At 52.5% G+C, this 25,257-nt stretch overlaps 1 pseudogene; it reads left to right on the top strand.

The window, feature by feature from the left end:
* On the top strand, positions 1–22,672 carry LOC103306852 (zinc finger protein 436-like; annotated as a pseudogene).
* The last annotated feature ends 2,585 nt before the right edge of the window (positions 22,673–25,257 follow it).

Here is a 25,257-nt window from a genome sequence, read left to right as displayed (position 1 = left end):
CCCGGTGTTTGCAAACGCAGCCGCCCGGCCCGGGTTTGCAGGAGGCGCAGGAAGGGGCTGGATGCAGCAGTCGGGGGCGGAGGCAGGAAAATCCTGCAGCAGCTCCGGGCGGGGCAATACGAGACGCTGCCCCCCCGGGGTCCGTGCTGGGGGGAGCCCGGCATTAACCCCTCCCTGCCCGGCCGGCGGGGGCTTTCCCCAGCTGGGACCAGCCCCGGGCCGGAGCCCGCAGGTAATTAACAAAGGGCGGGGGGGGGGGGAGGCAGATCCCCCCGCCCCTGGGAACCGGCCCCCTGGTTTATTCCCGCCCCTGGGGCAGGCTCCGAGCTGTGTTCGCAGCAGTGACCCTCTGGCCCCCCTCCAGCCGCGGGCTGCCCCAGAGGCGGGGGGGGGGGTGGTCAGATGGGGCCAGAGACCGGGCTCCAGTGGGTGTGTCTGGGGGTGGGGGGCCGGGAAGGGAGGGGGGGCAGACCGTGTGAACGGGCGGGGGGAGGCTGGCTCTGGGCGAGCAGGCAGGAGATCGGGGGGGGGGGCAGTGGCGTTTCTCTCTGGTTTTGTCACTTCAGTCTCAGAGACTGAATCATTTCCCCTGAATTCTTCCCCCTTTTCTCTAACTATCAAATATGGGGAACACGAACACACACAAACGCTCTTACTTTTCTCTCCAGTGACTGTCCATGTCTCGATTCTCCTCAGGCTTTGCCCCGGTTTCTAATTCTCACATACTAGATTAAAATTTCTTCGGCCTGGGGAAATTTTGCCACACGTTTTATCTGCAGCCAATTGTCCTTGTTCAGGTGGGAAACTGTCACCCTGAGTCATTCCCCCAAACTGGAAAGGGGTTAGTGAGGGGAGCCTGGAGATGCGGCTGGCTCTGGGGTGGGAACGGGGCGGCCGGTCGGTCTCTGCCAGTAACAGGGCCTGGGAGGGAAACAGGAGGGGAAGGGAGAAGCGACTGTTCTCAGTGGAATAACCAGGCCTGGCAGCTGCCCCGCAAACCCCTCTGTCTCCCCAGTGCAGTGCCCCACAGCCACCTGCTGCCTGTCCCCTGCCCCTCCCATCCTGCTGCCCCCTCCCCAAGGCCAGGGAGCCTTCCCGGCCTTCTTAAAACACCTTCACAAAGGGCTCCCTGCTGCCCCTGGGACTGGCGGTGATGGAGGGGAACCGTTACTTTCTGGTGGTTTGTTGTACAATCCGATACAATCCTTTCCCACTTTCCCCCTTTTCCCTCTAATGATTGAATTTCCCTCTGCTCTTGGTGTTTTGATGTTATCTCAAACCCCTCACGTTTTTCTGCTTTCCTCTCACGTGTGACCACTGATCCCAAATACCTCCGATTTCCACCCTTCTCTTTCAGTACGGGATGTGGATACCCAATCTTGGATTTCGCTTGTTTTCTATGTAATTATGAAATATCAGTTAAAAATCCCCTCAGGTCTGGAGGTGTTCCCCGTGTTTAAATGTGGTAACTTCTCCTTTTATTGGGGGGAACCTGTTGCCCTGCGTCATTCTCTATATTGGAAATCGCATGGAGGATAAATTCCCCCATCATCACCTTTCCCCTCATTTGAGAATCATTTGTTTCCCCTCTGTCACAGTTAAAATGTTTACTGATGAAAGTGGCCCCATATTTACTACACGCCAAAGCTAGACGCCGCCCCCCGATTAGGGGAACGGTGTCTGTTAGCTGCTAACAAGAAAGTTGGCTGGACCCTTTCCCCCAGATGCCCCTGGGATGAAGGTTCTCGCCCCTCAGAGGGCAAACAACTCCGTTTGTTTTAAGAGCAAGTTGGACGCATTTCTGGATGTGACGTATGATTGGAATTGCTGGTGATGGTGGGGTTGGGCTCCCTTCCAGTTCATGTCTTGTGTTCCTAAAAGCTCACGCTTTCAGAGCTCTATCGGCCCGCCGCGGGGTCAGGAACACGCAGGCTGGAGTGTGTGTGTGTGTGTGTGTGTGTGTGTTATTTTTCATCTCCTTCCACTGAAGCGTCAGATTCGGCCAGGGCTGGAGACCGGACATTGGGCAGGGAGAGCCAGTGCTCTGACGTGGCTCTGAGCTTTCTCTCTCTCAGTTTCTTGCTCCCGTATTCTGGGTGTCAATGATTTGCCCTCTGTGGGGTTGCGAAGACATTTCCCCCCCCCCAGGTGAGATTGGCACATTGGTGGAGGGGGGAAGTCACCTGGGTCTGCAGCCTGGGGTCTGGGTCCCTTGCCAGGAATATCTGCATCTCTCTCACTTAACTGTTCCCCTGCCACTGCAGGGGCCTCAGGCCTTGGCACTCCTCAGCCCCCTCCGTTCTCTCCCTTGGCGCAGAACAATCTCGTCTCCCTCGGGCTGGTCTCCTGGGGTCTGTTTTTCGGCGGTTGGGTTTAATGTGCTGGGCGGTGTTGGTTTTGTAGCCTCCTTTGATTGACTGGAATAATGAATTGGTCTTTTAAATCGCAGTGATTTGCAATAAGGATTTGGCCTCCCATTGGGACAGGGTGAGAACCACTGCTCTGCATATCGCTAGATGGAGAGACTCTAGGAAGACGCGAGGAACAACTCTTAGAGGGGATACAATCACCGGTTATCACGCGTCTGTTTATTAATCATTTCACCGAGCAGATAAAGAAAGCCCAAAGCACTGGAACATAACAGAAGATGGAAAGAAAGTACATAATGTCCAGCATCAATACGTTCCCACTCACATCCCCTTGGAGAACGCTGGAATGGGTAAGATGATCTTTTGACTTTAGCAAAGCTTTTGATATGGTCTCCCATAGTATTCTTGCCAGTAAGTTAAAAAAGTATGGGCTGGATGAATGGACTGTAAGGTGGATAGAAAGCTGGCTAGGTCATCGGGCTCAACGGGTAGTGATCAATGGCTCCATGTCTAGTTGGCAGCCGGTATCAAGCAGAGAGCCCCAAGGGTCGGTCCTGGGGCCGGTTTTGTTCAATATCTTCATTAATGATCTGGAGGATGGCGTGGATTCCATCCTCAGCAAGTTTGCAGATGACTCTAAACTGGGAGGAGTGGTAGATACGCTGGAGGGTAGGGATAGGATACAGAGGGACCTAGACAAATTAGAGGATTGGGCCAAAAGAAACCTGATGAGGTTCAACAAGGACAAATGCAGAGTCCTGCACTTAGGATGGAAGAATCCCATGCACTGCTACAGACTAGGGACCGAGTGGCTAGGCAGCAGTTCTGCAGAAAAAGACCTAAGGGTTACAGTGGACGAGAAGCTGGATATGAGTCGACAGTGTGCCCTTGTTGCCAAGAAGACTAATGGCATTTTGGGCTGTATAAGTAGGGACATTGCCAGTAGATCGAGGGATGTGATCATTCCCCTCTATTCGACATTGGTGAGGCCTCATCTGGAGTACTGTGTCCAGTTTTGTGCCCCACACTACAAGAAGGATGTGGGAAAATTGGAAAGAGTCCAGCGGAGGGCAACAAAAATGATTAGGGGGCTGGAGCACATGACTTATGAGAAGAGGCTGAGGGAACTGGGATTGTTTAGTCTGCAGAAGAGAAGAATGAGGGGGGATTTGATAGCTGCTTTCAACTACCTGAAGGGGGTTCCAAAGAGGATGGGTCTAGACTGTTCTCAGTGGTAGCAGATGACAGAACAAGGAGTAATGGTCTCAAGTTGCAGTGGGGGAGGTTTAGGTTGGATATTAGGAAACACTATTTCACTAGGAGGGTGGTGAAGCACTGGAATGGGTTACCTAGGTAGGTGGTGGAAGCTCCTTTCTTAGAGGTTTTTAAGGTCAGGCTTGACAAAGCCCTGGCTGGGATGATTTAGTTGGGGATTGGTCCTGCTGTGAGCAGGAGGTTGGACTAGATACCTCCTGAGGTCCCTTCCACCCCTGATTTTCTATGATTCTGTGATCATCAGGTGGTCGTCGGGGATTGGTCCTGCTTTGAGCAGGGGGTTGGACTAGATACCTCCTGAGGTCCCTTCCACCCCTGATCTTCTATGATTCTATGATCATCGGGTGGTCGTCTGTTTGACGTTCCCCACTGTGTCATCCACCCCCCCGCCCCGCCACGCACAAGCTGGGTGTTACACCCACTAAGTCTGATACATATGTATAAGGGCACCACCCCGTTTTCCTTATCTATACTTCCACACCCTACCGAATTTGGGGTGCCCGTTTTCCATAGACTAATTCTTTAATTCCTCTTACCCTCATTAACATTGACCTCAATCAGTTACTAAGGTAACTTGTGGCTATTTTAGAATTCCCCCAACTATTTGTGACTGCAATTGCAGTGTTAACGGATACACTGCGGCAGGTTTTCCTAAGCACCAGCAAGACCCACTGGTCTTGATGATTATGACCAGAACTATCCCAAACCCTGTGCCGCATGGTCTCCATGGTCTTCCTTCCTGCAGCACTGAGATGCAGCCACCTCTGGGGTGGATCAGTGGCCATTACCTGCCAGTGACAGGGCCTGGACATTTCTTAACTATTTTAGCTCCTCCGTGTCCTCCATTCTCTTGTTCAAGAAGCGTCCCCCAGGGCTCCCTCTGCCGGTGTGGATGGCCGGCAGCTGCTGGCGGTAACTTTCGATCTGACATGTGGATGGATGTTTTAGGGTGGTGGCAGCGTGGGACATTTTTTGGGAGTCCATGCGGCATGTTTGGCAGTATGGGGGGGATCGGACACCTGCTCCCCAAGGCCAGGCTGGCTTGTTCCCTCTGACACTACCCTCTTCTCCCCTGGGGCAGCCTGCGCTCGGCAGCAGGAGTGGCGTGGGGGGTTGGCATGCTGGCGTCATGCGGGTTTGCACTGGGCCGGGCCTCATAGGGGCTGGCTGCCTGGGGTTTCCTTCCCGAGTCCTTTAAACGTGGGCTCTGGCTGCTGCTGGAGACTGAAGCTCTGACCCCCCCTGCCCTGCTCTCCCCCAGGCAAGAACGTGTCCAAGCCCCCAGGAAGGCAAAGCAGAGGCGGCAGCTCTGGAGAGGAGGGGACCCGGCTGCCGTATGTGTAAGAAATTACTCGTATCTGCATCTTGATTTTTTGCTGCCTATCGAACGCTGTTTTTGTGCTTTATTGGACGTGATTTATTGATTTCGTGCTTGTTTGTTTTTGTATTAATTGGCAGTTCGTTTAGCTAAGAGCCAAATTGCTCTTGTTACTTTAACAAAGAATGTGGGTGCAGAACAGTCCCAGAAAGAGTGACCTGTCACCCCCCCCCCCAAAAAAAACATGTTTTGAAAGTTCAGATTGGGTTTTGATGTGAGTGGAATGGGAAGCCGGGCTCGGTCGGCGAGGAAAAACGGTGTACTGAGTTTGGGTCGGTTGTTTCTTTTGCTTTAAATAGTAAGGATGTTTGGGATGTTTTGTTTTCTCGGCATGTGCAAATGACTCATTTTAAAATATAATACAGGACCGTCTCTGATTTTTAAGTCATTCGCTATTACTGTGATTTAACCAGTACGTTTCCCCCTCAGTTTGCATTTGTTTGTTGTTGTTTGTTAATTTATTTATTGGCTTAGGTTTTTTTCCTATTGATTTTTCTGGGAATAAATGTCGCAACAGTGAGCTGCCATAGATGAAAGTTTAAAAGTCATCTGTCTATCTTTTTATTCCCCTTTTTGAGGAGAACGTAGATAAAACACACGTTTAACTGCGTATTGTTAAAAAAATAAGAGTGTGCCCACAACATGTATACAGTGATGCAGGACCGCTCCTCCCCCCAATTTTCTGTCTAGCTCACCTTTGCGCCCCCTCTACCCCCACCGGGAGGAATCTGGTGCCCACCTCTGCCAGTTGGTACTAGACCCATAGGCAGCCCCACACTCTGCCAACATCAATTCCTGAGCCAGACTCCAGATAATTCGGAGAGGGCTGGGGACAGGCATGAAAGTGACGCTGCTGCACAATCACAAGCAGCCCCCCCCTCCTCCCCCCTCATTTCCCCTCCTGTTAACAAGGGCAGGAGCTGATCCCAAACAGCTCAGCCTCTCCCAGCCGGAGCGGGAGGGAGACGGGCCAGGGGGGAAGGGGAGAGATGGGGAAAGAGGGGGAGAGATTCCCAGGACTCGAACCTGCCCAGACACACTTGTTACAGCATCTCTGGGCAGGTTCCCGTCCCGGTGAACAAGGTGAGGAGCAGAAGGAGGAAAAGCCAGTCCCCACCTCTCCGTATTTCCCCTGCTGGGGTGTGGGCGGCCCTGGGGACCAGGGGGAACCCCCCAAAATGGCTCCTTCGTCTCTGCTCTGCCATTGGGGTCAGAGTCTGTATCCCTGGGAGAGTTTCAAAATCTCCCTGGGGTTCGTGCTGCTGGGAGGGGCTGGAATTTTGTAATAAAAATGGGACCAAGTGTTTGCTCGGCTGAGCACAAGCTACAAGGTTTGTCTGCAGGGAAAAGCCCCCGGGGGAACTGTGCTGGGATGTGAACTAAAACCTGCTCTGAATTCCTCCCCTTTCCCCTTTTCCCCCTCCCAGGCCGCCGAGCCCTGGCCCTGGCCCTGGCCATGGCCTGCTCCAGCTCTTCCCAGCCACCCCGGGGACAGGGACAAGAACAGGAACCAGCGGCGACAGAGCCAGCTCAGGTAGGTATCACGGGGGGGGTTCCTGGTCGAGAGAGAGGAGCAGGAACAGGAGGGAGGAACTTGTGGGGCGTTTGCTGTGGAGGTGGGAGAGGGCAGGAAACACCAAGGGTGGATAAAAGGAGGGGGTCAGGGTGTGACAAACATGCTAGGACTTGTCTCACCTGGGCCCATGAATCCAGGAATGGATCCATGGAGTTTGGGGGGGTGGAAGTTCCCAAATCTGTGGCACAGGAAACAACCCCCCTGGAGAAGGCTGGGGGAAAATGACCAGCTTCCCACTAGGCAGCGTTGAAAGGGGTCCCTCCCGCTTGCTGCAGGGGAGTCTCCTTGTGGCTGGGTCTGGGGATTCGCTCTCCCCCCATCTGCCACCCCCTGCCATCGCTCGCCTGGGCTGCGGCCCCTCCCGGTCTGTGCTCAGCGCACTCCCTTCGCATGGCCTGGCCCCCCAGCCCGGTCACTCCGAGAGGGGACACGTCCCGCTGGAGAAGCTGCCCTGAGGCCACGTCAGATGTCCCCAGGTCCTGTGCTCCTGTCCCCGTGGCTGGTCGGGGACCCCAGTTACCCTGCAGGTCTGGGCTCCAGCCCAGGGGCCCTCTGACAAGCAATCCAGGTCTGCTCAGTCTCAGACCCTGGTGCTGTTTCCTTGGGCTCCTTCCTATCCCACCTCTCCATCTCCTTGTCCAGCTCCGCTTTCTCTCCAGAGCTTCCTCTCTTCCCCCGGCTCCGTCACCCTTCTCGGTCTCCTGTTGGACTCCCCAGGGCAGGGCAGGACCCCCGGCTTCCCCCTTCCCCGGATCTCTTACTTGTCCCTGGCCAGCTCCCTCTCCTCCCAGGGAGTGACTGCAGAGTCGTCCTGCTCTCACTTCCTGGCCCCGGCCCCTCTCCCAGCCGGGCTTCAGCTGCAGTTACACTTTATAATCCCTGGCTGCTCTGAGCAGGGTCGGGGTGGGATTCTGCTGACCATGAACCCCCCAGAGTTTGCATTGAGTTGGCCCTGCTCCCCCATGAAGAGTGGGGCTGTGAGTAGGGCAGCAGGTACTGAGTGTGGGGCTCTTGCTCTTCCAGGGGCCGGTGACCTTCGAGGAGGTGGCTGTGTATTTCACCGAGGAAGAATGGGCTCTGCTGGACCCCGCTCAGAGAGCCCTCTACAGAGCCGTCATGGAGGAGAACTACGAGAATGTGACCTCGCTGGGTAAGGATTCCCGTCCCCTCGGTTCTTAGAAGGGGAAATGAAGGGTTAAGGTTCACGTCACCCCCACAATGTAACCTTAACTCTGCCCTGTTTCAGCATCACCCCAACGTGCCAATGATGCACACACCAGTACTGGGCTCTGCCCTGCCCCAGGACGCTGGGAACAGAGCCCAGGAGCAGAATAGGACAGTGCAAAGATTTGTAATAAAAAATAATGTAAAATGAGCCCTGTACACTTTGTATTCTGTGTTGTAACTGAAATCGATATATTTGAAAAATAGGAAAAACATCCCAAAATATTTATAACACATTTACATTGGTATTCTGTTATTGTGTAACATTGCGATTAACCGTGATTCATTTTTTTTTTTTGAGTTAGTTAATTTCTTGAGTTAACTGTGATTGACTCAGTCACCCTTTGATGGGCATTTTCCTCAGCGTGACCCCTTGGTAAAGTTTTTCACAGCTGAGAGCGAGGAGACATGAAGTCTGATGGCAAAAGATGCTCCATGCTGTTTCTTCTCACCTGTGTATGCTGAAATGTAGATTTTTCCTTCCTGCCTGCATTCTCCCTTTTGCCGTTGGATGACCCTGTTTACTGCTTACATGCAAATTAAGTTGAACACACGTTGCTTTGTTTAGGTCAGACCTATTTACTGACTTCTGCCTGGGCAGGGCTGTGGGGTTTGGAACATGGGCTAACATCATACAGGGGAATTTCATAACTTTACATGCGATGTTACGACATATATTTCACCATGATAATACCGACCAGCACGTTAATAGTTCTCAAATGATCTCTTACCAGGCATATTCTGTACAAAGATTATCACGGTAGCGTGCAGGGTGTGAATACAGGGGGGCATTCCGTCCCAGGATAATTTATATATTCACAGATTAAGGGTGGGGGGACTATCAGGTCATGTAGTCTGACCTCCTGTATAACACGCCATAGAATTCCATCCAGTTCCTGCTGTACTGAGCTGAATGCCTTGTGTCTGATGACATCATCTTCCAGAAAGGCGTCCGATCTGGACTTGAAGAGATGGCGATTCCTTTGTTTCCCTTGGTAGTTTTGTTAACTTTTGCGTCACCCTGAGTGAACTCTTCCCAGGCACTATTGTCAGCTCTGAAGTTGGGGGCAGAGTTAAGGTTATGTTGCAGGGACAGCCTATACTTTAACTCTTCATGTCCTGGGTTTCACAGGTTTCAGCTTAGCCACGATCCAGATGCTGGAAAGACACGAGGCAGCTCTGGGCAATGTTAACGGCATTAATGTCGTTTATGGGCATTTTATTCTTTTTTCCCCAGATTGACTTTTCGCTACTATCACTGTGTCTGCACCAGATCTCTTGTCAGTAGGGCTCTGTCCATTAGGGGTGTGATTGTTTTTTTTTTATGCTACCCCTGACCAACAGAGCTATGCTGGCAAAGCTTTGAAGTGCGGACCAGGCCACTGTCTGCATGTGGATCTCAGAGCACTTTAAAATATTACTCTGAATCCAGAAAATTTGGTAGCTGGCGGCCAAACTTCCAAGAGAAACTCCCTACGTTCTGCAGAAAAAGGCACAATGCCCATTGTCTGACAGCGAGGCGCAGCCCGGCTCAGACTCGAATGCCTGGGCCTCGCCCTGGTTCTGTGGCCACAGCGTGTCCTCTTATGCCAACCAATGACAGCGAGAGCCGATCGCGGGAAACCCTCTGGCTGTTACCTCTGGCATTGCAAGCTCTCTGATTTCTCAGCTCGGCTCCTGCCCATGTGCCGCTCCAAATTCTTCAGTTATTTATTTTTTCAATACGGCTTCCCCAGAGAGGCAGAGGGGGCCGTGTATGAGCTGAGATAAATACCAAGGCACTGAGAAGTGTTGACGGTAATTAAAATAATTTTATTTTAATAGGTGTGTGCAGGAAAATGTTACCAGAAGCTGGTGATTTAGTAAAAGGCTGGTTTGGGTTTTTTTTTTGGAGGGAGGGGGAAGGCTCTATTCCTTTGACTTGATCAGATAATCCCATATTTGCACCCCTAACCCTGCTGTGCACCCCTATGATGAGCAGCAAATGTGAGAGGTGGAGGGGGGCGTGTACGAGCTGAGATAAATACCAAGGCACTGAGAAGAGTTGAGGGTAATTTAAAATAATAGTTTGAGCCCCAGGAGTGTGCAGGAAAATGTTACCAGAAGCAGGTGATTTTGGGGGGGGGCTCTGTCTCTTTGACGTGATCAGATAATCCCATATTTGCACCCCTAACCCTGCCCTGCACCCCTATAATGAGCAGCAAATGTGAATAAAATCTGAGCGAGGATGTGGGTTGTAGAGGAATTAGAATAGTCGACCTATACCCAGTACGCAATGCTGGGGGGGGGGGGTTGGGGGAGTGAGAGAGAGCAATGCTGCGCCTTAACAGTAGCAGAGCTGGCACTCTGCTATAACAACTTCCCTGAGGCCAGGAGGATGTGACAGCCAGGGGGGACCATCTGCTGCCAGGAGACAGGGTGAGGTTCCTCTCCAGGAGTCCTTGGGAGAACAGGGAGCAGGGAGCAGTGGGAGGGGGGAAGATGACTGGGAGCTGGTGCTCGTGGGATGTCCCAAAGCAGGGAGGGCTGAGAGCAAGGGGAGTGGTGTGCAGAGGACTAGGACGAGAGGGATGTCCCCAAAGCAGGGAGGGCTGAGAGCAGGGGGAGGGGGGAAGATGACCGGGAGCTGGTGCTCGTGGGGTGTCCCAAGCAGGGAGGGCTGAGAGCAGGGGGAGGGGGGAAGATGACCGGGAGCTGGTGCTCGTGGGGTGTCCAAGCAGGGAGGGCTGAGAGCAGGGGGAGGGGGAAGATGACCGGGAGCTGGTGCTCGTGGGGTGTCCCAAGTAGGGAGGGCTGAGAGCAGGGGGAGGGGGGAAGATGACTGGGAGCTGGTGCTCGTGGGATGTCCGAAGCAGGGAGGGTTGAGAGCAGGGGGAGGGGAGAAGATGACGGGGAGCTGGTGCTCGTGGGGTGTCCCAAAGCAGGGAGGGCTGAGAGCAGGGGGAGGGGGGAAGATGACCGGGAGCTGGTGCTCGTGGGGTGTCCAAGCAGGGAGGGCTGAGAGCAGGGGGAGGGGGGAAGATGACCGGGAGCTGATGCTCGTGGGGTGTCCAAGCAGGGAGGGCTGAGAGCAGGGGGAGGGGGGAAGATGACGGGGAGCTGGTGCTCGTGGGGTGTCCAAGCAGGGAGGGCTGAGAGCAGGGGGAGGGGGAAGATGACCGGGAGCTGATGCTCGTGGGGTGTCCAAGCAGGGAGGGCTGAGAGCAGGGGGAGGGGGGAAGATGACCGGGAGCTGGTGCTCGTGGGGTGTCCCAAAGCAGGGAGGGCTGAGAGCAGGGGGAGGGGGGAAGATGACCGGGAGCTGGTGCTCGTGGGGTGTCCCAAGCAGGGAGGGCTGAGAGCAGGGGGAGGGGGGAAGATGACGGGGAGCTGGTGCTCGTGGGGTGTCCCAAGCAGGCAGGGCTGAGAGCAGGGGGAGGGGGGAAGATGACCGGGAGCTGGTGCTCGTGGGGTGTCCCAAAGCAGGGAGGGGCTGAGAGCAGGGGGAGGGGGAAGATGACGGGGAGCTGGTGCTCGTGGGGTGTCCCAAAGCAGGGAGGGCTGAGAGCAGGGGGAGGGGGGAAGATGACCGGGAGCTGGTGCTCGTGGGGTGTCCCAAGCAGGGAGGGCTGAGAGCAGGGGGGAGGGGGGAAGATGACGGGGAGCTGGTGCTCGTGGGGTGTCCCAAGCAGGCAGGGCTGAGAGCAGGGGGAGGGGGGAAGATGACCGGGAGCTGGTGCTCGTGGGGTGTCCCAAAGCAGGGAGGGTTGAGAGCAGGGGGAGGGGGGAAGATGACGGGGAGCTGGTGCTCGTGGGGTGTCCCAAGCAGGGAGGGCTGAGAGCAGGGGGAGGGGGAAGATGACCGGGAGCTGGTGCTCATGGGGTGTCCCAAGCAGGGAGGGTTGAGAGCAGTGGGAGGGGGAAGATGACCGGGAGCTGGTGCTCGTGGGGTGTCCCAAGCAGGGAGGGCTGAGAGCAGGGGGAGCGGGGAAGATGACGGGGAGCTGGTGCTCGTGGGGTGTCCCAAGCAGGGAGGGCTGAGAGCAGGGGGAGGGGGGAAGATGACGGGGAGCTGGTGCTCGTGGGGTGTCCCAAAGCAGGGAGGGCTGAGAGCAGGGGGAGGGGGGAAGATGACCGGGAGCTGGTGCTCGTGGGGTGTCCCAAAGCAGGGAGGGCTGAGAGCAGGGGGAGGGGGGAAGATGACCGGGAGCTGGTGCTCGTGGGGTGTCCCAAGCAGGGAGGGCTGAGAGCAGGGGGAGGGGGGAAGATGACGGGGAGCTGGTGCTCGTGGGGTGTCCCAAGCAGGCAGGGCTGAGAGCAGGGGGAGGGGGGAAGATGACCGGGAGCTGGTGCTCGTGGGGTGTCCCAAAGCAGGGAGGGTTGAGAGCAGGGGGAGGGGGGAAGATGACGGGGAGCTGGTGCTCGTGGGGTGTCCCAAGCAGGGAGGGCTGAGAGCAGGGGGAGGGGGAAGATGACCGGGAGCTGGTGCTCGTGGGGTGTCCCAAGCAGGGAGGGCTGAGAGCAGCGGGAGGGGGGAAGATGACGGGGAGCTGGTGCTCGTGGGGTGTCCCAAGCAGGGAGGGCTGAGAGCAGCGGGAGGGGGGAAGATGACCGGGAGCTGGTGCTCATGGGGTGTCCCAAGCAGGGAGGGTTGAGAGCAGTGGGAGGGGGAAGATGACCGGGAGCTGGTGCTCGTGGGGTGTCCCAAAGCAGGGAGGGTTGAGAGCAGGGGGAGGGGGGAAGATGACCGGGAGCTGGTGCTCGTGGGGTGTCCCAAGCAGGGAGGGCTGAGAGCAGGGGGAGCGGGGAAGATGACGGGGAGCTGGTGCTCGTGGGGTGTCCCAAGCAGGGAGGGCTGAGAGCAGGGGGAGGGGGGAAGATGACGGGGAGCTGGTGGTCGTGGGGTGTCCCAAAGCAGGGAGGGCTGAGAGCAGGGGGAGGGGGGAAGATGACGGGGAGCTGGTGCTCGTGGGGTGTCCCAAGCAGGGAAGGTTGAGAGCAGTGGGAGGGGGAAGATGATGGGGAGCTGGTGCTCGTGGGGTGTCCCAAAGCAGGGAGGGCTGAGAGCAGGGGGAGGAGTGTGCACAGGACTAGGACGAGAGGGAATCGGGGAGGATTCGGTTCAGTATAAGGAAGAAAAGGGAGGGAGTCAGGACAAGAGCAGCTGCAGACACAGTAAGGAGCCGGGAGAAGATTCCCAGAGGCTGTGAGATCTGAGGTCCCCTGAGTCCTTTGTGACGAGAGTCCTGCTTTGAGCAGGGGGTTGGACGAGACGATCTCCTGAGGTCTCTTCCAACCCTGATCTTCCAGGAGTCTATGGGAGCCACTAATTCCTACCCGTCCCCAGCACTTTCCCCGAGGTCTCTCCGTCCGCTGGCGTCACCGACTCAGGAGCTGAGGTGGCAGAGCCCAGGGCTGCCCTAGGGGGGGCTCGACCTAGCCAGGGAAATTCCCCACCCCGGCTGGGCCCAGAGGAAGTCTCTCCCCAGCTCGGACGTGGCGGGGAAGCAGCAGCGCCTTGTACATAACTTCAGGAGGTGCACAGGATCTGATCTCTGTTCTCCGGATCCCTGCCTCCCCCCTTCCAGCAGCCCCCCGCTCTCAGCTGCTCCAGGCCCCCTCTTGTGTCCCCCAATACTTACGCAGACGGCAGCGCGCACTGGGGCAGGGGCTTTCTCCACTCGGCCGCAGCAGCCAGACCCAGGCCGGTCTGGGAAGGGTGAGCGTCCTGGGGAAATGAGTCAGATCCCCTCCCCCCGCCACGGTCACACACCCCGTCTCAGGCCCCTGCCCCCCATCACGTTTCTGATTTGGGTGGGGGGCAACTTGAATTGTGATTCCAGGGGCTGCTGAAGCACCTGAAAACGTGTGTGTGTGAGTGACTGAGTTAAAGCTCCAGAATTGATATCTCAAGGTTTGGGATTGGGAATATCTTGCTGTATTATCTCCTGAGCTAAATTGACATATAAGCTTAAAATGTGGCTTTAGTTGCAGTGTGTATATATTTGTCTTTCTCTATATAACAATGAGATACAGAGTTCCTGTCCGCTAATTCCTACGTTATTATCAGCAACAAAACCCGAGAGTTTTCAGGTGCCTCAGTAGCCCCTGGAATCACGGTTAAAGTTACCCCCCACCCCAAGAACCGGAAATGGTGCCCCGGTGAGGCAGGAGTGGCCCGTGGGCTCTGGCAAGATGCAGCCCCCGTGTGACAGCACGAACCTCGCCTTGAGCCATAGGCCAAGTGCCAGGCATTGCAAGCAGCAGCAGTGCAGAGTAAGGGGGCAATACACCATATCCCCGGCCACCGTTACTTCTGCGCTGCTGCTGGCGGCGGCATTGCCTTCAGAGCTGGGCACCCAGCCAGCCGCCGCTGCTCTCAGGCGGCCTTTCAGGGCTTAATTTGAGCCGCGGCTGAGCTCTGCCACCTCTTTCAATACAAATTAAGCACTAGGAAGAGGCAGTGGGGCTTGGAGGTGATGGGGAACCCGCGGGGGGCCAGGGGTGATGGGGCGGGGGACGCCAAAATACAAGTTCACCCAGGGCGCCGTTTTCCCTAAAGCCAGCGCTGGTGAGGAGGGTCCGGTGGGGGTGAGAAGGGAAGGTTTCAAGGAGGCAGAGATTTGGGGCACGCCACTGCGACAGCTTTTGCCGAAGTCTGTGATGCCCCATCCCGAGGCACAGGTCAGAACCAGCCCTCCATCCTCTTCCTCCTTGGCCTGTCACCCTTGACACCACTGCCCATACGCCTCCTCTTGACATCTTGTCTTCCTTTGTCCTTTCCTGGTTCTCCCCCTACCTCTCTGATCTCTCCTTCAGCGTGTCCTCCTCCTCCCCACGCCAACTTTCTGTGGGGAATCCTTGGTCTCTTCTTCCTCTACACCTGATATCTGGGTAATTTCATCCACAAACACAAATACAACTGGTGACTCACAGATTTACCTCTCTACTCCAGACCCGTCTCCTTCTGTCCAAACTAAAGTCCCCGTCGGTCTCTCTAACCTCTCCTTTGGAATGTCTGTCCATCAGCTCAAACTCAACAATTAAAATGGCTAAAATAGAGCTCTTAATATCCCCCCAGCCATCCCACCATCTCTTTTTTTTCCTCTATCATTGTGGAAAACATTATTATCCTGCTGGTCACGCAGACCCGTAATTTGGGCCTCGTCTTCACCACGGACCCCCCGTAGGGCCGTGTCTAGATCTTGTGTTTTCTTTCTGCATAATGTCACTAAAATGGGGCTCTTGCTACCCATCCACACAGCTAAAGCGAGTGTGCAGGAGATCATCCCCATCTCAGTTACCCCAACGTCCTTTTCTCCCACCTTGACAAAGGCAGTCTTGCCCGGCTCATATCCGTTCAGAAGTAAACATCCACAAAGCTACCTCGCTATCCTCAGACATGCCCAGTTCTTTCAACCTTTCCACCTGGGTAGTGTTTAGTCGTGAGAAAAGAAGGCTGAGAGGGAACCTGATATCAGTCTTCCTATACATGAAGGGCTGTTACAAAGACGACGGTGATCAGTTGTTCTCCATGTCTCTGTTCTCAGTGGTGGCAGATGACAGAACAAGGAGCAATGGTCTCAAGTTGTAGTGGTGGAGGTTTAGGTTGGATATTAGGAAACACTATTTCACTAGGAGGGTGGTGAAGCACTGGAATGGGTTACCTAGGGAGGTGGTGGAATCTCCTTCCTTAGAGGTTTTTAAGGTCAGGCTTGATAAAGCCCTGGCTGGAATGATTTAGTTGGGAATTGGTCCTGCTTTGAGCAGGGGATTGGACTAGATACCTCCTGAGGTCTCTTCCAACCCTAATCTTCTGTGACTCTATGTCCCCTGGGGTAGGACAAGAAGTCATTGGCTTCATCTGCTGCAAAGGAGATTTAGGTTGAATATTAGGGAACAAAATTCTAACAGTGAGGATAGAAAAGTACTGGAATAGGTTACCGAGTAGACGGTGGGATCCCCATCACTCAAAGTGTTTTAGACCGGGTTAGGCCAAAATCTGTCAGGAAGGGTCCAGGCCAACGTTTCTCAAATGTGGCCACCAGCAGCCTCCTGGATGGTGATGGAGGCGGGCGGGACAAAGCTGCGGCTCTTCCCCCTCCGCCCTGCACCGCCTCTGGAGACAGATGGGGCCCAGCCCTGGAGGATCAAGGTGAGTTCTTGACCCACCTTTGAGGGGAGTGGTGGGGCTTGGATTTCAGGCAGGTTCCAGCAGCAGGACTTGAGGACCCCAGATCTGGCCACGGGGCAGTGGGGCTCACCACCACCGCCATCGCCCCTGGCCACCGCTGCCTCCGCCGGCCTCCCATCGATTTCCCCCCCCCCATCGCCCCTGGCCGCCGCTGCCTCCCCTCTAACCTGTTATCCAGGGCTTAATTTCTCCCGGAGCTTGCTGTGAATTTGATACTAACAAACAAAGAAGTTTCACTTTTCACAGCAGACTTCTGTGGCTGTGTCTACACTGCAGACCTGTCAGTGGCACAGCTGTACCCTCTGCCTAATAAAACCACCTCCAACGAGTGGCTACGTTGGTGGGAAAGTGTCTCTCTCCAACATAGCAATGTCCACACTAGCACTTCTGTCAATAAAACTTATATCGGTCAGGGGTGGGGGGGGTTTCTCCCCACACCCCTGACCAACAAAAGTTTTACTGACACCTAATCAGGGATGGTGTCTCTGGCCTCTGTTTGCCAGAAGCTGGGAATGGGCGACAGGGGATGGATCACTTAATGATTCCCTGTTCTGTTCATTCCCTCTGGGGCACCTGGCATTGGCCTCTGTCAGCAGACAAAAACAACGTGGAGTCCTTGTGGCACCTTAGAGACTAACAAATTTATTTGGGCATAAGCTTTCCTGGGCTAAAACCCACTTCATTGGATGCATGTAGTGGAAAATACAGTAGGCAGGTATAAATACACAGCACATGAAAAAATGGGAGTTGCCATACCAAGTGTGTGTGTGGGGGGGGTCAGTGTTAACAAGGCCAAGTCAATTAAAGTGGGAGTGGGCTATTCTCTACAGTAGAATACCAAGGGAGGAAAAATCACTTTTGTAGTGGTAACAAGGATGGCCCATTTCAAACAGTTGACAAGAAAGTGTGAGTATCAGCAGGGGGGAAATTAGTTTTTGTAGTGACCCATCTACTCCCAGTCTTTATTCATGCCTAATTTCATGGTGTCCAGTTTGCAAATTAATTCTAGTTCTGCAGTTTCTCTTTGGAGTCTGTTTTTGAAGTTTTTTTGTTGAAGAATTGCCACTTTTAAGTCTGTTACTGAGTGTCCAGGGAGATTGAGGTGTTCTCCGACTGGTTTTTGAATGTTATAATTCTTGACATCTGATTTGTGTCCATTAATTCTTTTGCGTAGAGACTGTCCGGTTTGGCCAATGTACATGGCAGAGGGGCATTGCTGGCATATATCACACTGGTAGATGTGCAGGTGAATGAGCCCTGGAAGGCGTGGCTGATGTGATTAGGTCCTATGATGGTGTCCCTTAAATGGATATGCAGACGGGGTTTGGTTCCTGGGTTAGTGTTTTTGTTGTGTGGTGTGTAGTTGCTGGTGAGTATTTGCTTCAGGTTGGGGAGCTGTCCGTCTGAGCTCGAGTCCCGGCACCTCTTTCATTGCAGGGATGGTCTAGCTCATTTTTATTCCGGCCTCGAGTGCAGGGGACTGGAATAGAAGACAACTCAAGGTCCCTTCCAGTCCTACAATTCTACAGTACTCCTGTCTTTACTGCTCAGTGCCTTTCCCCGTGCCACACACACACACACCTCTTTTGTATGCCCTGTGACCCAGCCACCTTTGCTGAAATCTTGTGTTCCTCGCAAAGACAATACACTCTTTCCCTGCCACAAACTTTTGCTTTCTTGTGATGTCCTCAGTTGGTAGGGAAAGTTCTGGGGACTGAAGGGTCTCACTTCACCCACTCTCCTTCTGCAGTGACCACAATCTGTCTTCCCTGCAGGTTCCTGGGATCTACGAGTCAGTCCCTCCTGAAGTCCCAGGGCCTGATTCCTCTTTCTCGCTTTCTCCTTTCCCAGAGGCATCAGACTCTGTCGCTCCTAAATTATAGTATTTAATTCACTGGAGCTATCCACGCGCTGGGGGATATTCATACTCCCTTCCTGACTTACTAGAGTCCTTATTTCCTCAAAATGTGCTTTCCTGACATATAATACCCTGACATACTGCATTCTGGGACCTCTGTGCTCCCTCTTCTTCCTTACTGTGCTGAACCCCACCAGCCAATGCTCCCCTGTTCCAGCTCTCCTATGGCTCATAGTCTCTGTTCCTCTCTCTGCCAGAAAGAAGCATTTCTCAGGGGACTTGCCCGCTGTCTGGAGTCTTCACTGTCTGGGACATGGAATTACCTTTGCTGTGTTTTAGGAGCCCGTTTGATGAGTGTCGGGCTCTGTGTGCTCACAGGAGAGATGGGGACGGTTAAATCCCCCCAAAGCAGAGCGCCCAGCACCTTTGAGCAACTTGGGAGCTGGCCCTGGTGTTTTACTGCCTTATCATAGGCTGGGGTTAAAATAACAGAACATTGTTTTCGGAGAAGTGTCCCAGGAATTCACCTGATGTCCCTTGTTTTCCTTCCCCTGAGCAGGGCTTCCACTTCCCAAACCTGATGTGATCTCTCGTCTGGAGAAAGGGGAAGAGCCGTGGGTCCCAGATCTCCAGGACTCAGAAGAACAAAGGATCCGGAGACGCACCTGCCCAGGTGAGGAATCATTAAACGAACTCAAAAGCTGTCAGTGCCTGAAGGAAGGAGCGGGGATTCCCCACAGAGACCTTGGGAGCTGTCTCAGTCCAGGATTGTCCCTGGCATGTGTGATACCCTCCGGGCAGAGCTTCCTGCCCGACACCGGCCGTAACTCCCTCCCTGACCTGTCATCCTGAGTGTTTGGATGGGGCGTGGGCGCAGAACTGATCCCTTTTCTCTCCCCTCTGGGGGAAAGTTTGGGGAATTCAGTTCCTGATTTTTTTCCCCATCTCCCCAGCATTTCGTTTTCCTCTCCTCTTTTCGCTTCCTGTTCCTGAGGTTTCTCTCTCTGTCCCAGCAGGTGGTGGGATGGGGAGTGAGAACCGGGAGTGGAAGCTTCAGCAGACGGATGCTGAGCAAGCGGGACCAGACAGGGTGTTATTGCGAAGAGCCAAAGGGAATGTGTCCAGACATCTTGAGCCAGGACAATCTTGTGAGAGTTGGCACAGGCCAGCGAGGCAGCGGACAAAGCAGCCAGGGGGTAAATCCGTTAATTGTCAGGCAACTCACAAAGACCTCAAGGGAACCACAGGCCAGCACAGAGTCCTTGCAGGCGAGAGAAAAAATCCCTGCACCAAGTATGGGAAAAACTTCCGTAGACGCTCGCACCTTATTAATCATGAGAGAATCCATACGGCAGAGAGATCTTATGAATGCAGCAAGTGCGGGAAAAGCTTCAATAAGCGTTCAAACCTGATTAGACATCAGAAAAACCACAAGGGAGAGAAACCCTACAAATGCTGTGAGTGCGGGAAAAGCTTCAATGAGAGCTCAATTCTCATTACGCATCAGAGAATCCACACAGGGGAGAGGCCCTATGAATGCTGGGAGTGCGGAAAAACCTTCGTGCAGCGCTCAGCGCTTATGAGACACCAGAGAATCCACACTGGGGAGAGACCTCATGAATGCGGGAGGTGCGGGAAAACCTTTACTCAGCGCTCAGACCTTAATAGTCATCAGCGAATCCACACAGGGGAGAGGCCTTATGAATGCGGGGAGTGTGGGAAAACCTTCATTCAGAGCTCAGACCTTATTAGTCATCAGCGAATCCACACAGGGGAGAGGCCCTATGAATGCGGGGAGTGTGGGAAAAGCTTCGCTCGGCGCTCACACCTCATTAGTCACCAGAGAATCCATACCGGAGAGCGACCCTATGAGTGCCACGAATGCGGGAAAAGCTTCAGTGAGAGCTCAAACCTTATCAGACACCAAAGAGTCCACAAGGGGGAGCGGCCCTATGAATGCTGTGAGTGCGGAAGAGCTTCACTCAGCGCTCAGCCCTTATGTCACATCAGAGAATCCACACGGGGGAGAGACCCTATGGATGCTGCGAGTGCGGGAAAACCTTTGCTCAGCGCTCAGCCCTTGTTACACATCAGAGAATCCACACGGGGGAGAGGCCCTATGGATGCAGTGAGTGCGGGAAAAGCTTCACTCATAGCTCAGACCTCATTAGTCATCAGAGAATCCACACAGGAGAGAGACCGTATGAATGCTGTGAGTGCGGGAAAAGCTTCTCTCAGCGCTCACACCTTATTACTCATCAGGGAATCCACAGGGGGGAGAGACCCTACGCCTGCTCTGAGTGCGGAAAAACCTTCTCGCGGCGTTCAAACCTTATTACCCATCAGAAGATCCACAAGGGAAATCAACCACGGTAGAGGGCTTTGCCTTCACCCCCTGCCCTGGTTCGTGTCACGCAGACACAAAGCAGACCAGAAGTCCAAAGTGCAGGCAATGGGATATTTATTGGGGTTAGTTTCCAGCCTTGTTTCCCAGTGTCCCATTCCCCCCTCCTCAGCAGGCATAATTATACCAGAAATGCACACCCACAGTCCGACTTCTTACAACTTATGGTTATGTTCCATTATGGGGGGCCGTGGGTCTGGGGTCTTCATCCCACCTCTTTTGTACTCCATGGGAGGGATAAGGAGTGAGGTTGTGCTACAGACAAAGACATTTCTTAGGCCTTCCCCCCAGTCCCCTCCCAACTGGTTGCTTGACCTTGCCTTGAGATAGGAGTAGAGGCAGTCTTCAAGTGTACCATGCCCAGTAACACTTTAACTGTTCTTATCTGCTCCCATTACGCTAATGAACCCATCTGGCTAGGCAGCAGCAACATTCACAGTGTCTTTGCCCTTTGTTCACACATATTAGTAAGGATATAATTGTATCAAGAATCAAACGGGCAAACAAGACCTAAGATTCTATCTCAGGCGAAAATACAGGCCTGAATCCTACATTATCACCAGCACTCCTAAAAAACCATAAAAACGGTATATCAGGCTGGCAAATGATTTTTTCTTTCTTTCATACTTTTCCTGATTCCAACGTCAAGACCTTTAAGGCTGTTTGCTTCACCGGGGGCCCTCTGCTCCCCATGTGGTTGCTCACTATTGTCTTTCGCAGCTAGCCCTTCCCATAGTCCTTTCTGTAAACTCTATAATCCTATATCAGTCATGAGAATGTGCATCCCTCCTACCAGGAACGTCCATCAGCTCAAGGTGTGCATGATTTCCACTAGCTAGATCAATATAAAATCTACCTGGGCCTCACCTCCAGTAGGACTTTCCATGGAGTTAGGTGACTCGAGTTAGCGACCCTGATGTAAAAACACAACTATTCTTGCAGTAATGACAGTGTGTAGCGTGTCTGTTGTTATCTAGCGCGTTGCCTCGTCACCTGCCTTAACCTCCGTTTCCTGGTCAAAGCCAAGCTGGAGCGTCACATTTATACTCTTCCTCCCACTTCACGGAGTTCACCCTTTGGAACAGATCGTCTCATTCCCAGTTGTTCACACATTGCCCTGGGAGGTGCTGAAGGTGATTTTTGTACCCTTTTCCTCATTTAAAATATATTTAAATATAACAAAGAGCAGGAACACGGTGGAGAAAAAAATGTCATTTCAGCCTCTGTGACATCCTAAGGCAATGGGGCGATGTGCAGGAATTCCCTCCTGCAGCATTGCCCCTGCAGTGTCACCTTCTGTCTGATCCAAGTAGAGTTTATCTTTTTCCCATTCTGCCTCTCCACCTCCCAAACTGTCCCACGACGCCGTGTCCTCAGCTCTCAGAGGTGAGTAGATTTGAAGTCTAGGAAGGAACATCATGATCATCTTGTCTGACCTCCTGCATATGGCAAGGCACAGCACCTCCCTCACCCACTCCCGTACGCAACCTCTGACTGAGCTCCTGAAGTCTCCAAATCATGATTTAAAGATTTCAAGTGAGAGACTCCACAATTTACTCTAGTTCAAACAAGCAAGTTACCTGTTCCCCACACTGCAGACGAAGGGAAATCCCCTCCCCTCTCTACCCCTTTCAGAGAGTCTCTACTAATCTGAGCTGGGGGAGAATTTGTTCCCTATCCCAAATATGGCGATGAGTTAGATTGTGGGCAATGTGGGAAAAAATTCTCTGTAGGGATTAATAGCCCTCTCCCTCCTAGTGTCCCATCTCTGGCCACTGGAGATATTTGTAACAGCAATCATGCAGGGGGGCATATGCCACCATAGGAAATCTCATCATGCTGTCGCCACCATAAACTTATCAAGTTCAGCCTTGAAACAAGTCAGGTTTTTTGGCCCCATTGCCCACCAAGCTGTTCTGGAATGTCTCTTCTCCGGGAGTTGGAAACCTTCTTGTAATTTCAAGCCTAAATTTGTTGAGGGCCAGATTATATCCATTTGTGCTTGTTCTCATACAGGGCCCAACTTAAAAACCTCTTCTCCCTCCCTGGGGTTTTATGTTTTGATTTATTTATAGAAAGTAATCCTATCTTCAGTTTCCTCTCATCGGGTAGGTTCTCCATTCCTCTGATCATCCTAATAGCCCTCCTCTGGGTTTTTGGAATCGTGTTTTGATTTCTTTGATCCTAAATCAGACTCCCTAGAGCTGGAGATGAAAGTGTCACCGAGCGGGAAGGGGAATTTGAATGGATCCCAAACACAATGTGATCATTCAGAGTTTAAATCGCAGGTTCTGTGTATTTACAAAGCCACTTTGGGACTTTTTCCTGCTGAGTTCGGATTGTTTACAGGTGGAAATGTAGACTGTTGTTCCCGTTATGATGATTCTAACTCTTAAATAAAATATCTAATAATAATACTAATGAGACTTCTCTGGGAAGCAGATTTGAAAAGATTAGAGGAGAATGCAGTGGGTGAATCTCTTGTCCTGATTCTGGGTCATCAAACGCAACCTGCTCTGGAATTTCACTTGATATGAAACTGAAAGTGTCTTACACATCTGTTGGATGTGGATTTTTTCCTGAAGGCCATGTGGTCACATAACTAGATATTAGATTGCCAGGATATAGCTAAGATTCATTGCGGACTTTACGACAAATGATCATTTGCTAAAGGAGAGAGGCAAGGTGAGCAATATCTTTTTTTATTGGACCAACTTCTGTTGGTGAGCTAGGCATGCTTTTGATCTTAGCTCTGGTCTACACTACAGCGTTAGCTCGATGTACAGCCGTTTTCACTGACCTTATTCTGCAAGTGTCTACATTAAATGCAGCTCCTTCTAATGTAAGTCGCCCACGACATCGACTGAGGGCTGGTCTACTGTAGAAGCACAACATTGGTGCACCTGCACCACCGTAGTGCAGTTGGTGAAAATGCTCTATGCCAGTGGCTCTCAATCTTTCCACGTGACTGTATCCCTTTCAGGAGGCTGATTTATCTTGCATACCCCCAAATTTCAACTCACTTAAAAACTTCTTGCTTACAAAATCAGACACAAAAATACAAAAGTGTCACAGCCACGCTATTACTGAAAAATTACTGACTTTCTCATCTTTACCATATAATTATAAAATAAATCAACTGGAATGTAAATTGTACTAAAACAACAAGGAGTCCGGTGGCACCTTAAAGACGAACAGATTTATTTGGGCATAAGCTTTCGTGGGTAAAAAACCCGCTTCTTCAGATGCCTGGAGTGAAAATTACAGATACAGGCATAAATAGATATATATATATATGATAGATATAGATATGCCTGTATGTGCAATTTTCACTCCATGCATCTGAAGAAGTGGGTTTTTTACCCACGAAAGCTTATGCCCAAATAAATCTGTTCGTCTTTAAGGTGCCACCGGACTCCTTGTTGTTTTAGTACATACAGGCATATCTATATCTATCATATATATATATATCTATTTATGCCTGTATCTGTAATTTTCACTCCAGGCATCTGAAGAAGTGGGGGGTTTTTTACCCATGAAAGCTCATGCCCAAATAAATCTGTTCGTCTTTAAGGTGCCACTGGCCTCCTCATTGGTTTTTGTGGATACAGACTAACACGGCTACCCCTCTGATACATAATAAATATTGTAGTTACATTCAGTGTGTAGTATATAGAGCAGTATACTCCAGTCATTGTCTGTATGAAATTTTAGTTTGTACAAACTTCGCTAGTGCTTTTTATGTAGCCTGTTGTAAAACTAGGCAACTATCTCGATGAGTTGATGTATCCCCTGGAAGACCTCTGCGTCCCCCCAGGGGTATCTGTACCCCCGGTTGAGAATCACTGCTCGATGCTGATAGGACAGAGCCGTCCCATTGGCATAACAACTCCACCTCTGCACGAGGCATAGCGCGTAAGCCAATGGAGTTAGGTCGACAGTGTCAGTGAAGACACTGAGTTGCTTACATTGACTGTTCTGCCTTTCAGGAGCCATCCCACAATGCCCTATGCTGACAGCTAAATCGAGGCAAGCCCACCTGCTGAGGGCACACACCGTCAACACAAGGGACAAAGTGGGGACATGCAAAAGCGGTTTAATTACGGCGATGGCTGTAAGGCTTACGTCTACACTACAAAGTTAAGTCGACTTAAGATACGTTGACATTCAGCCACTGGTGTAATTAAACCGCTGTTCTGTGTCCACACTACGCTAACTGGGTTGGCGGAGAGCATCCACACGAGCAGCTCTTGCATCGGCACAGAGAGCAGTGCGCTGTGGGTAGCGATCGCACTGTGCACCTGGCCGCAGGGTGCGTTGGGAAGGGTTTGCAATGCCTCATGGGGGCAGGGACAGCGTCACATGATGATGGTTTCTCTATCCCATCCTTCTATGGGGCACATGACTTTTGAGGAGAGGCTGAGGGAACTGGGATTGTTTAGTCTGCAGAAGAGAAGAATGAGGGGGGATTTGATAGCTGCTTTCAACTACCTGAAGCGGGGTTCCAAAAAGGATGGATCTAGACTGTTCTCAGTGGTGGCAGATGACAGAACAAGGAGTAATGGTCTCAAGTTGCAGTGGGGGAGGTTTAGGTTGGATATTAGGAAACACTATTTCACTAGGAGGGTGGTGAAGCACTGGAATGGGTTACCTGGGGGGGGGGGGGGCGGAATCTCCTTCCTTAGAGGTGTTTAAGGCCCGGCCTGACAAAGCCCTGGCTGGGATGATTTAGTTGGGGATTGGTCCTGCTTTGAGCAGGGGGTTGGACTAGATACCTCCTGAGGTCCCTTCCAACCCTGATCTTCTATGATTAACACTGAGCCACAGGAATGTGTGTTGCTGTAGTGTGCTGAGCCTGGCATCGTTTGTTTGCACCGTGCTATGAACCTTGTAATGATGGCTGTGTGTGCCCGAAATGTAACGCATTTTAAATACCTTTTTAAAGTAGCACATGGCCAAACTGACATTGCTGATCACTTAACATAAGAAGCCCACAGACG

Source organism: Chrysemys picta, chromosome 16, assembly GCF_011386835.1.
Source record: "Chrysemys picta bellii isolate R12L10 chromosome 16, ASM1138683v2, whole genome shotgun sequence".
In the NCBI taxonomy this organism is placed as follows: Eukaryota; Metazoa; Chordata; order Testudines; family Emydidae; genus Chrysemys; species Chrysemys picta.
The sequence above is the reverse complement of the archived record's forward strand: the minus strand, read 5'-3'. Positions and strand labels throughout refer to the sequence as shown.